The sequence below is a fragment of the Phragmites australis genome, chromosome 2, assembly GCF_958298935.1.
Source record: "Phragmites australis chromosome 2, lpPhrAust1.1, whole genome shotgun sequence".
In the NCBI taxonomy this organism is placed as follows: Eukaryota; Viridiplantae; Streptophyta; class Magnoliopsida; order Poales; family Poaceae; genus Phragmites; species Phragmites australis.
This window is the reverse complement of record NC_084922.1, coordinates 42,676,505-42,688,248: the sequence shown is the minus strand read 5'-3', so window position 1 is coordinate 42,688,248 and position 11,744 is coordinate 42,676,505. Positions and strand designations below refer to the sequence as shown.

Sequence of the window (11,744 nt, the reverse complement as noted above, 5' to 3'; positions counted from 1 at the left end):
TAGATTTTACAGAATAATGATGTAAATAATAATTATAGCTAATTAAAAACTTTATTAACTAGAAAAATAGTTAATTAGTTTAAATTGGTTAGTTTGCTTAGGAGCAATAATAAATAAACGTATTGTTAGGTGATCATCGGTGTCGGTAATTTTGTTAGAGTTTCGATAATCATAAATATAGTTTTTCGGTATTAACACTGGATATATTTTCGGATGTTTCCAGGGATATCCGATAAATTATATTTTCAGATATATTATGGTGAATGTCAAATTAGTTATGGTCCTAGCAGTGTAGATCTCTCTGGATTTCAGCATATCGTCAAGGGACTTAGTAGAATCAATGAGAGGATCATAGTGAGGCGTGTACAAGTGGCTGATGTGCTATTTTCAACTGAATCCCCAGCAACATGAGCTTAAGCTGAGAGCTGTGCTACTCAGGGATACTTTGGGGAGCTCATCCTGAGTAATGCAACATCTACTTGGAGGCAGTATATTGATATATCATGTGAGCGTGGTCTCCCTCTTGTGCTGCTAGCTGAGGCATATCAGAAGGATCCAACAGAGATAAACTTTGCGGAAGTAGTAGTAGGAACAAGTCAGCCAGTGGTGGATGAAGCAGACCCGGCAAATCTGGGAGCCGAGCAAGATGTTGGGGATGTGCATGAGATGCAACCGAGAGGTGTAGACGATGAGGGGGAGCACATCCCTAGCATAATTGAAAAGATAGAGATGAGGGATCAAGAGCTGGAGGAAGCCACTGCTGATGATGATTCATCCGACGAGGAGAGAAATGCCCTGTTCCTGCAGAGTGGAGGAATCAGGAATTTTCAAAACTAGTGGTCAGTAAGACTCATCAGACACCGTGGGAATATTATGAGAACGAGGTGTCCCAGGATGCTATGTAATATAGTAAGGAGGTTGGTTATTGATGCAGTGAAATTCTAATCGTTGTCTCTTTGGAGGCAGTTCAAGGTTGTGAAGTCGACCAAAAGGAGGTACAACGTCAAGTGTTTAGTGCCTGATTGTCCGTGACGGGTGCACGCATTCGGGGGAAGTAGGTTGACTACTGGGAGTGCTCAATAGTTAGAGAACATAATTGTCACATTGATAAAATAAAGTTCTCCCACCGGAACCTATCATCTGCTTTTGTTGCCAATGTTATGTACGGGAAGATTGTGAACAACCTAAAGTATGAGCCACGATCAATAATTCGTGCTATTGAGGAAATGTTACAGTACATAACAAACTACGCCAAAGCATGGAGGGCAAAACAAAAGACTATTGAGATAAGGTTTGAGACATACGAAGATTCATATGACAGCTTACCATATCAACTAGCCACAATATATGCGAGAAACCCTGGAAGTTACTTTGACATCAAGTATTACCCCTCGACTGATGTGAAGTATAGCGGGAAGAGAGTATTACAACGTGTTTTCTTTGCATTTGCGGCAACCATCAAGGCATTTAGGCATTGTTGACCCATCATTTGCTTGGACGGGACGTTCCTCATTGGGAGGTATAAAGGACATATATTGTCTACAATTGGGGTAGACGGGAACAACCAAGTCCTACCACTGGGGTTTACCTTCGTGGAGAGTGAGAATGAGAACAGTTGGTATTGGTTCCTTGAGCGGGTGAAGCATGCTATTGTTCTGAACTGACTTGATGTTTGTTTGATTCATGATAGACATGCAGGGCTGTTGCAGACTTTGATGGATATGCAATACGTCAATGTTCGACTGTGTGTTGCAGCAAAGTGGCCCAACTTGAAGAGCAAGTGGTGCATGAGGCATATGGGTGCAAACTTTTACAAACAATTCAAAAACAAGGACTTGATGAATCTTTTCAAGAAATCGTGGAGCCAAAATCAGCAGAGAAAGTTTAACGCCCTATGGGCGAGACTAGACGAACTAACCACGAAGCAGACAGCTGAGCTAGGAGACACAGGAGATGACCCGATTGCTCTTGGATCACTTCCAACAGATACTCCACAGATAGTATTAGCTTTTAGGAACTTTTTGCAGTGGAAAATAAGCTAAGAGAGAAATGAACATAAATGTACGACATTTGAGGAGCAATGTATGAGATAATGACAACTAATCTTGCTGAGATCTATAACTGGGTCATGCGGGGTATGAAGTCCCTCCCACTTGTTAGAATTGTTGAAGGTATTGTGCATGAGACTTATAGATATTTTATTAATCGCTACACAGCTGCTTTGAAGGCAATGGAAGATAACCGTATACTGTATGGATCGATACTATGTGAGTACATGGAGAAGACCACAAAGAAAGCGCACATGCACTGCACCAATCAGGAGGGAACTGCGGAGCACAGATTCAGTGTCTTGTGTCGTGATAAGGGTCGTAGGGGTGGCAGACGTGAGTGTCATGTGCAAGAGTGAGTGCTTAGGATTGGAACATGCATCTGTGCATGTCAGAAGCCATAATTGCTACACATACCGTGTACACACGTCATAGCTGCATATGAAGAGCACAATATGCTACCCAGATAATATGTTTCTAAGTACTTTATGAATGATCAGATACTAAGCATATGGAACCATGAGCTATATGGCTACTGCATTGTTGATACATTTACAAGTAATACAGATCTCTCACGAATTTATGTGCCGGACTTTGAGAGGATGAAGTACACACCGAGACGTCAATAAACTCGATGGATTCGAAATGATATGGATGAATCCGGGGTGGGTCCACGGGTGAAGCGATGCAGCAAGTGCAATAAAACAGGTCACACATACAAGTATTATCCCAAAAATGTACCTGGTGTGTAGGTGGGGTAATGACGACAGTCAAGTGTGAATGTATTTAGCGTATCTCGATGTTATATTTGTAAGGTATTCTCCTTAGTTATGTACGTTGCATTTTGACCTTACATTTTATTTGATTTTGTACCTATATGTTGTAATATATTTATGTAACTTTGTGTACGTGTATGTTATATGCTGTTCATGTAACTATGTGTATATTTTTATTTAATAGACTGTTTATATTAGGTTTCAATGTAGATATGGCGCACCCACCGACCCCCGAGCTTCTTGACCCTGCAGTGGACAAGAAGCATCGCAGCTTCTTGTCTGCCGTTCCCTAGACGGAGTTAGGGTTTTTTCGACCACATGGCCCTGGGGAGCTACTTACGACCAACGATCGTTGGAAGTACCAGTATGTCGCTAATTAGCTACGTATATGCCAGCTTATTTATTTATTACATGCCCTACATTCACTTTATATTCCAAATGGTATAAGTTGGCAGCATCTGGACTCCTACCGTTGTATCGTTTGGTGGAGGCCCGAGCAACAGAGAACCCTGAGGTAGCAGCGAGGCGATTCTATTTCGACCGCTCGCTGATCGCTACACTGGTTGACCGGTGGAGGCCTGAGACCCACACTTTCCACCTCCCCTGTAGCGAGATGGCTTTGACGTTGCAGGACGTAGCCTACCTGTTAGGCTTACCTTGCGCCAGAGCTGTCGTTGGAGTCGTCGACGTGGATACAGACTAGATAAACATCATGCATCAGCGGTTCGCCCCTGTTCAGCGGACAGACGACGCACCCGCATATGTGCCCGAGTTCCTGTCGGATCCGTGAGGGCCCATGAAGAAGTGGATCCTCAAGTTCTAGGTACCTTGCAATTTACCTTCCTATTTACTTTACGATTTCAAAGAAATTTTACTCATCATCATTTGCATTACTTGTAGCATGCATACATCCACCTGGAGGTCGGCTTGTACTCAGTCTCAAGGCACTTAGAGGCCTACCTACTTTATTTGTTCGGCTGGGTTATGCTCACCAGCGGCCAAGGCCACCTGGTGTCGATGACTCTTGTTCCGTACGTGAGGTGGATCGCAGATGCGGAGCCCGATGATGTCCCCCAGTTGAATTGGGCCTCCATTGTCCTTGCGGTGACGTATCGGACCTTGTGTGACGCGTGTACAAAGAAGGAGTTACTAGTCACATTTGCTGGGTGCCAACTACTGTTGCAGCTGTGGTCTTACGAACGGTTCGCGATTGGCCACCATAGGCTCGTTGTGGTGTCAACGCCGAGTACGTATGAAATAGAGCTATGCTTCACTTGCCACATGTTTTAATTCCAATTTCTTACTATTTTTCTCCACATTCGCACTGGGCGCACGAGCAGGCCCACAACGCGTACGAGGTTTTTATGTCGTAGTTCGACTATCTGCGTCCAGACGACATTGTTTAGACCCCCTATAGCCACTTGTTCATCCAAGCCCGTGCGCCTATCGGTTTGTCTCCGTTGTGTAGCTGCGACAAGGAGTCCTGGCTTACAAAGAAGCCGCTCGTCTTTGACATCTACGTCGAGTAGTACTCACCCCACCGCGTGATGACGCAGTTCAGATGCTTCCAGACTTTCCCCCTCGTCAACGTTCGCATGGTTTCGGGCCACATCCACAGGTAAATAAAATCAAATATATAATCCATAGCATTCGTCTCATTTATAGTCTATCTAACATGATTGAGTTGTAGGTATACACGAAGGGCCAGCCGGGTGGCAACCTCTGGGCAGATCGCTTGGCGCCATACATCTCGGCGTGGGCCCATGACCTTGAGGATGTCGTCGAGGAGCCTCGTCCATCCGCCGAGCCGAGCTTCGAGGAGTACCTGCGGTGGCACGTCCAACATACACGTACACGAGTCACCTACACCCCAGATATTGTTCAGCCGAACATCGCGTCGACTACGAAAGCCTACCCGGGTCATTGGGATGAGGACGCTGCATTAGCGGTATGTGTAATTAACGTCTCATTTATTTATCATATAATCCCATAAGAACCACTATAAACTGAAATTCTCATTTCATGTTTGTTTCAACAGCCCAATATCATTTACGATATCCATAGGGACACGGCTGGAACCATGGATCGCCTCAGGCGAAGGGTGTAGCTTAGTGCGGCAGATGTAGCGGGGTTTCTCATTTCATGTTTGTGAAAAATTCATTAGTTTATTTTTGCTGTAAGTTTAGACCAACAGTAAAAGATGACGAATTTGTGTAAAAATGCCTATTCACCCCCTCTAGACAACATCATTGTCTTTTCAGTAACCCCTTCAAGACCTTTATTGTTTTGCAAAGCCTGCCACAGTTCTTCTACTACATGTAGTGACACAGTTAAACACATTTGTGACTGGGATTCCACTTCAGTCCACACTTGTAGCATAGGTCTTTAGCTCTTCTATAATTTCTCAATGCTGACACTTTATCTTCAGACTGAAGAATTTTTGAGACTTTTGTATTCTTCTTCTCTTCATAAATGATAGTTGGAGACTCATAGATACTGCATATTCACTCTATTTGAGTTTCATGTGTGAATAATTGAGTAAGACCTTCGAATTTCCTTCCTAGAGAAATCCAAAGTGACTTCCTCCTGCAAAATGGCAAGGGAACTAGCAGTATCGAGATCCACAAGACGTTGAATCAACACAACAACTTTAATATCCTCTCTCAACCCATCAATGAATCTACTAGTGATAATAGCAGCATGAATAGTGGGATCATGAGCTAATAATTGGTGAACCAAACCATCAAACTGTTCTATATACTCTAGCACAAATCCAATTTGTTTCACATGAAAGAATTGCCTGAGTGATCCCTCTCAAAACTGTTATAAACAATACTACACAATTCCACCCAAGAAGCATCCTAAACCCTAGATTCTACTGATTGCAACCAAAATGCTGCTGAGCCTAAAAAATGCATAGTAGCTAATCTAGTCCACATATGAGTTGGTATATTGTATATTTCAAAGTAGGATTCACATCTCTTCTTGCACATCTTAGGATTACTACCATCAAATTGAGGAAATTCTAACTATGGTAAGGCAGCACTCCAACCAGAATGTCAAAAATATAATCTAGAATGACCAGAAAAACCAGATCTAAATGGATTCGGAGTGAGTTGTTGAAGATGATTCACACATGTGATCGGAGGTGATTCAAGGGTGGTGACATACCCCTAACCCAACATCTGGTGGCAATTTGCTGAGTTGTAGCCATCAGGCCCGAGCGCTGCCTCGCCAAAGGATGTTGCTAGATGAGCAGCAACCAGTGTCTCCACCAGAGATGTATCAATCTTCTTGCCTTGTTGATTCTCTTGATGTATCATGATCCGATACAGCTTGAACCGCAGATCATCCACGGTGACTTGCAGACCGCTCACCTAAGAATCAATTTGAGGCCTCCATTGTGTGATGTTTTCCACCACTGAAGTGTTGTGATCGAGCGAGAGCTTGAAAGAGTCGTTCTGCGTTTGGATCGCCGCCAGTACCTTCACAATTTTGCTCATCTGCTTCTCCATCTCCATAGCTTTCTTATGTTCTCTCGTCTTGTACTAATGCCAATGCAGGTACTCCGGGATCTCCAGGATAAATCCGGCTCTGATTACCAAATGTTACAATCTAACATGGATAGGTATATCTGGGTGGATAGTTCGAGGATCGGGTCCCATCAGAACCTCGCCGTCATTCAGCCGAACAAGCCGATTCAGTCGTTACCACAAACTTCTTACCCCTTACACATGCCTCCCTTCTGTCTTAACAGAACTCTCCCTCTCTTTGCTACAATGGGCCGATTACTTAGACACCCACTCCGAGCCTAGGTAGGTTGGGTTGGGCTTACGTTCCCGTTGGGCTGCATTTACTGTAACATGACTTGAACGGCTTCTCTCTCTATGTCCAGCTGCTTCCCGCGCCTCAGATCCTTCTGCTCAGCTGCAGTCTTCTCATGGTGTGTGTGTGTGTGAAGCTGGCGAGCACTAAGGCCATGGACAACAATGGGCTCAAGTGCGCCATTGATCACATCCTGGAGGCGCAGAAGGGGGAGATCAACGAGGACAACGTGCTCTACATCGTCGAGAACATTAACGTTGCAGGTACAGACTAACTTAATCTCGCTTCAGTCTTAGTGTGACAAAGGTTGACCTGAATGGTATAACCTGAAAAGTTTGTCTGCCATATACTGCCAAGAAGCGGCGACGGCGCCATGTAAGCCCAGGAAGCTCGCTCAGTTTTCTATCCATGCTACCTGACAGTCCACCAGGCACCAGTCAAACACGTGCAACTACTTACCTGGTATAAATCCAGTGTTTCCAAACATACCGGCCAAACTAAGCTTAATGAACTATCGTACTCCATTTGTGGTTAGCTTCATGCCACTTTACTACTTTTATCAGCTTTTTTGTTGTTGACAAAACTAGTTTATTAGGTGTGTAGCGTTCAGCAACAACAAAAAGTCTAGGTGCTACCAAAACTATGCAAGAGGTGTACAAAAAATTCAACGTCAAATGAAATTCAGCACGTAATGTTGGCACGGGGCAACACGAGCACCTTAAAACTGCTTGACGTGTTGGTCCAACATACGAACCAGTGCCAATGGTGTCCGTGCATTCCATTGTCATCACTTAGCAAATTGCCGGTAGAAAATCAGTTTTGCTATGGAACTGAAGTGAAAGATTGACACTAGTTCGTTCTGCTCTGTTTGCCTGCTGCAGCGATCGAGACGACGCTGTGGTCGATTGAGTGGGTGATCGCTGAGCTGGTGAACCACCCGGAGATCCAGGACAAGCTGCGCCACGAGCTGGACACGGTCCTGGGCCCCGGCACAAGCTCCCCTACCTGCAGGCCGTGATCAAGGAGACGCTACGGCTGCGCATGGCCATCCCGCTGCTGGTGCCCCACATGAACCTCCATGACGCCAAGCTCGGCGGCTACGACATCCCCGCCGAGAGCAAGGTCCTCGTCAACGCCTGGTACCTCGCCAACAACCCCGACAGCTGGAAGCGGCCCGAGCGGTTTCTCGAGGAGGAGAAGTACGTCGAGGCCAACGGCAACGACTTAAGGTCCTGTTTGTTTCAGCTTCGAATTGTGGTTTTCAGCTTTTACAATTCGAAACTGAAACAAACAGACAGCTTTTGGTTATAGCTTTTTAAAATCTGTTGGTTAGATTATGAAAATCTGAGAAGCTGGTTTTTCTCTGCTTTTGATAAATTGTGAAAGTCTATTTTACTAAACTGTTCATCAAAGTTTTTTGAATCTACAATCTGAAATTTTTTCACAATCTAGCTTTTTACAATCAAATTTCTATAAACTACTTTTCAGAATCTCTAGCTGAAACAAACAGACCCTTAAGATACCTACCCTTTGGCGCGAGCCGCGGGAGCTGCCCCGGCATCATCCTCGCGCTGCCCATCCTCGGCATCACCATCAGCCGCCTCGTCCAGAACTTCGAGCTACTGCCGCCTGCCGCTGCCAGGGCAGGACAAGCTCGACACCACCGAGAAGGGAGGCCAGTTCAGCCTCCACATCTTGAAGCATTCCACCATTCTTTGCAAGCAAAGAGCGTTCTAACTTCCAAAGCATCTTCGAGAGACTTGTAAAGCTTACTCTTAAATTTTCATATAAGGAATCTTTCTAATAATATTTTTTCTCTAAATCCTATTTCTTTTCAACAGACTCTCATACTCTATTCTCTACATTTTCTCTTATATATCACCAACAAATAAATCCCATCCATTACCCCTACTTTTTCTCTTTCTCTCCTTTTCTCTTCAGAGCAAATGGCTGAACGCCGCGGTGGTTGTGTTGAACACCAGTATGTTGTTGACCTGGAGGAGAGCTAGGACTTTTGACGCATAACTTTGCAAAGCAAGCATTTGCACAAGGCTCTAGAACTCGACTGCCATTTGTACTAAACAATCAATTGCTCACAGTGCCTCCCTGCACACTGTCCTCCGTCTTGTCTCCTTCTCATCCACTCCTCGGAGCACGAGTGTTCCTCATCCTCATCCGGCTCCTGGGCGATGAGACTGACACCCGCCAGCTTGTCTCCTCCTCCTCCCCAGCGCCCGCTCGTGCGACGTTCCGGCGAGGAACGACTGCAGGGCGGATCGCTCCCGCTGAGGCTGCTCCGCGAAGGCGCAGCGGGGCCCAAGCGCGGCGATGGCAGCCAGCGCCAGAAACGCTGCCGTCACGGGCACCCGGGGCACGCCCATTTACGCGGGCGTGTGGGGTGGAACGCGTCTGCGCCAGCGTGCGCCTGGGTCGGCGTCACATGCGACAAGGCCAACAACACGGTCGTCGAGCTCCGGCTCCCAGGCGTCGGTCTAATCGGCCGCGTGCCGCCAGGCCTTATCAACTGCGCCGAAGCGAAGGAGTACCCTCGCCGGCAGGCAGTGGAGGACCTCCTCAATGACAGTGATGGAGGAGGACGACGAGGTGCTTTGGAGAGGGGTGGGTCCGGGGGGCGGGAGAGCGTTTTGGGAATGAGGGAGTGTTTCTCGAGAGTGGAGAGCGAGATATGTGTTTTTGGCTCGGTAAGAATATTGAGCGAGATAGAGAGACTGTTGAAGATGAGTTTTGGATCAAATCTATATATTTAGGGATAGGGAGATCGATGCTCTGGAGTGGAATGTTCCGCTCCATCTCTTGGTTTCGTGTACTTTGATGTTCGTCTGTCTTAGTTAATTATAGGTTTCTGTCTCCTCGGAGTAGATACATGTTCAGGTAATATTACTTGCAACAGATGGGAGGAGATATCAAAACAGGGAATGGATTAGAAATCTGATAATTATTGAATGAAGCGTTCAATTCTTAAATATGTATCCCTCGCTTTGTCTACAGATTATTTTCCTACCGCGACAGAATTCTAGCAGATGCGACGCAGTCTCTCCTCAGGAATTCTCAATGAGTTTTGAGGAACAATACATTTGTATTTTTACAGACTACAGCAATTTCTCCTGTCAAAAATAAGATGAGTGGGATTATTGCGGATCTCTTTCGATTGAAGCAACGCAAATGTTGGCAGAAGCCACATTGGCTGTGATGTTTCAGTCCCATCGAACTTGGACCGTTTCTTTCGGTAGCTTAATGTGTTGTCCCATGGGGCTGTTTGCCTGTTTGGTGTTTCCTTCACCTGTTTAGTTTGCTTATAAAAGAACTTTTTTCTTGACCAATTTTAGCTCCGGTGCAAATGGTTAAAGAGGAACCTTTGCCTTTTGTTTAGCTTGAGAGTCGATCATCATGGCTCTAGTATGAATCTAATGTTTATATTGAACTGATTCGTAGAATCGTAATAAGATAATTTCTATAAAAAACAATTATAATTAAAAATAAGGACGAAAAAGGTCAAAAAGGCTCTGCAGCATAAGTGAAAGAAAGACATATGAATGAAACAAGGGCAATCACACTGTTCCAAACATGCCTCTTAGGTTATTTGCTCCACTCCTCCAGATATCAAGTTGTGAAGGCAACTTTCCCAAGATATGAACTTCCCTTTGTCCAGTGGTAAGAATTTTAAAACAGGGATAATAAGAGTATTTGATCAGCCATCTTGACCCTATTTTATATTAAACATAAGTACTTAGATAATTTTATTTTAGCCTATAAATTTCAAATCTTATAAAAATTCAAACAACTCAAGCTCCCCTAAACAAGCACTTACATACCTTATGCTTATTTGATACAAATTCAAAGTCTGTTTGGTTCGCGTCTAAGTTAGTTAAATATGACTTACCGTAAAAAGTGTGACTAACAAATTTTTAGTCACAAGTGTGACAAAGTAGTAAAAAAATTGAGTGTATGGCGTGTACGTCAGAGGCTAACAAAATGTTATTTGCCGCAATTGTGATAGTCAACTAAACAATTGCTTGAAAATCTATTGCGTGAGTAAACTTAGATGCGAACCAAACATGCCCTTAGTCCATTCTAATTATACACGGCAACAAATGTTTTGTATTGTTTTTGGACTTTTATTTGCTAATGTGACAAAATCGCAGTATCACTGTGCTAATTTCTCTCAGTGACTAGACAACAAGTGTGCTCTTTCAGCGAACACAATAAAATTACATATTGTCTCAGACTCAGTGTCAATTTTGCCAAATTCTAACCTGGGGGCACCGATCTGGAGTTGTAGCTTCGATACTTCCTCTCCAATCTCCATTCTTTTCATAGGGATAGACGAGGACCAATCTCGATCAAAGCTAGAGTGGATCTCCGGATTCCTTCGCGTCCATCGCTACCTTTTTAGAGAAAGGGCTTACTGCCTTCTCTTTGAAGAGGAAGCATTCTTTCAAAATTTTACTCGACATATCTCGTTACATACTTACATACAGTACATAGAATACAACTCGCACGTGCATGGTAATTGCAAAATCATGCAAATTGCCGTGTTAAAAATACTTGCATTTTCTCGCTGTAAGGTGGCGAGAAATGTTGTTTTTTTAATAATAATGAAATTATTTAACATCTGTTTGTTAATTACTATCACTAAATTTATTTGAAGAATGTTCAAATATTATTTGGTATACAACGTCCACGTCCGCATTTGTAAGACATAATTTTGGTTCTTAATACAGAATGTAGACTCCAATGTTAGATATCGAAATTTGGTTGGTGCATTTTTATATCATGCTATATGGCTGAACAGGAATAATATTGTATTTGACAAAGCAAAGACAAACTCAAGAGAGAAGATGTGATGGAGATGCCGCATGCTAGAGACTACCACTATAAAGATATTCGACAAATATGAGTGAATGTTTACTAATAGATTTTGTTTTTGATGGTTCGCTATATTTACTTTTATAAAAACATGTTAGATGTTGATTTTGAATTTGTGAAATAATATAATAATAAATGTTTGAGTGCATACCTTATATAGAGACCTGAATAAATAAATTCCTTCTTCTAGAAAACGAAATGTGCATAT

At 43.8% G+C, this 11,744-nt stretch overlaps 1 pseudogene; it reads left to right on the top strand.

The window, feature by feature from the left end:
* The first annotated feature begins 4,371 nt into the window (after positions 1–4,371).
* On the top strand, positions 4,372–8,386 carry LOC133907448 (trans-cinnamate 4-monooxygenase-like; annotated as a pseudogene).
* Positions 8,387–11,744: the final 3,358 nt, after the last annotated feature.